Source organism: Olea europaea, unplaced genomic scaffold (genome assembly GCF_002742605.1).
Source record: "Olea europaea var. sylvestris unplaced genomic scaffold, O_europaea_v1 scaffold25474, whole genome shotgun sequence".
Lineage (NCBI taxonomy): Eukaryota > Viridiplantae > Streptophyta > Magnoliopsida > Lamiales > Oleaceae > Olea > Olea europaea.
In genome coordinates this window covers 1-1,584 of record NW_019243746.1, presented here as the reverse complement: position 1 = coordinate 1,584, position 1,584 = coordinate 1, and the positions used below count along the sequence as shown (strand labels likewise).

The 1,584-nt window shown below is 36.4% G+C and overlaps 1 long non-coding RNA gene across 1 annotated transcript; it reads left to right on the top strand.

Moving 5' to 3' along the window:
• The first annotated feature begins 26 nt into the window (after positions 1–26).
• LOC111382681 lies at positions 27–1,019 on the top strand. The gene is made up of 2 exons (XR_002700590.1): positions 27–587; positions 685–1,019. It is a non-coding gene; the product is annotated as an uncharacterized LOC111382681 (long non-coding RNA).
• The last annotated feature ends 565 nt before the right edge of the window (positions 1,020–1,584 follow it).

The window sequence follows — 1,584 nt, the reverse complement described above, 5'->3', positions numbered from 1 at the left end:
TTTTTTTTTTGAAAAAAATAAAAATAAAAATAAAAAACATAGATGGCTTGTATTATAAACATCCAAGGCTATACTTTTCACTTTTAATTTTAAAGCTATACCCTCAATCCTTAGTTTTACATTATGCTACAATTGTGCTTAGTTTTAATTGCTTCTGTCATCATGAATATGATAATGGTATTAGGATTATGTTTAACGGATAAAAATTGAGGCCACGTCAGAACTTGACCCCATTGTGGTTCTTTTCTTGAACCAATATTTTATTAGTATTTAGATAATTCTCCTAATTATTTGACTCTTGCATTCAATGTTACATTTCTAGTCCAAGGATCTAATCCACTTTTGTGTTAACTGTCTCCAGAGGTTTTTGCACTTATAAACATACTTAGGACTCTGACTTGGACGAGTTAATTCTTCCCAAGATGGAAGAGAGTTTTTGCTAGTGAATATAAGCCACTTGTCATGTCGAGTGGAGCAGCCGAGGATGGGAGACCAGGAGCTGTTCCTGAGTTGTGGTTATTAGTACTTTAGTCTGCATACCTTGTGTCGAGGGAAATCAGCTCTGCCTTGTGTCGAGGGGAATCTATGTAAGTGTTTAATTATATGACCAAATATGCACTCGTATGACTAAATGTGTGTGTATACATAGTTATGCTGACTAAGGCAATTCTCTCTGTATGGCAGCTTTTTTGGAAGTGTGTAATCAACGATGATGGGATAACAAACATACATGGAAAAATTTCCCAAGTATGTGGCCAATTGTACTCAACAAGAGTGTTCATTGGATACGCCAACAAGGACCGTTAAGCATTATCTTCATTTTGCCTGTACCTGCTGACTCATCTTTATTTGTAGCTGAAATGATTGAAGGGAAAATTGATGTTATGGTATTATGACCTAGACCTCGTGGAAAATTGATGTTATGGTACTATGACCTAGACCTCGTAATTTATTGTGGTGCTTTTTGCCAGAGAAATTGTACTGTATAAACTTTGTGCAAGATCTGTGCCTTATTGGTCTCCACTCTCTACATTTTGTGGAAGAACTCATGTTAAAAAGACTCCTAATCTTATCTATTTTGTTGGTTGAACAGAACCCTTCCGGACTTGCATCCTGTTTTTGTCCATGTATTAATGCTCTAGTTAGTGGAAGTTTAAATTCCCATTTGATGGAAGTTTTTACGTTTTCCAATTTTGGTTATCTCTTTTCTTCTTATGATGAACAACTCGGAAGGTTTCTTGCAGGGTTTCTGAGTAGAGAATGTGAAATGGTGTTATATTTTCTAAATTTTTGTCCCGTTAGTGTCTTGTCTTGCATGTTTTGACATGTTTTAGTTGTACTTCTGAAATACATGCAAATATTGTGCGGAGGGTTTCCATCGATGTAACGTCATATTTTGTTTTTAGAATAGCATCTGAGTCTACACCGTTTCAATTTTGTAATACTTGATTCCTCGACTAATGATTTATGTCCACAAGAAAAGAGCAATGTTTGTGCAATGCAGGCGAAATTTCTCCGTCCCCACTGTCATTAGCTTCTCAGCACCCTCGGAATGCCTCCACTCCACGTAGTTCTCTCTACGTC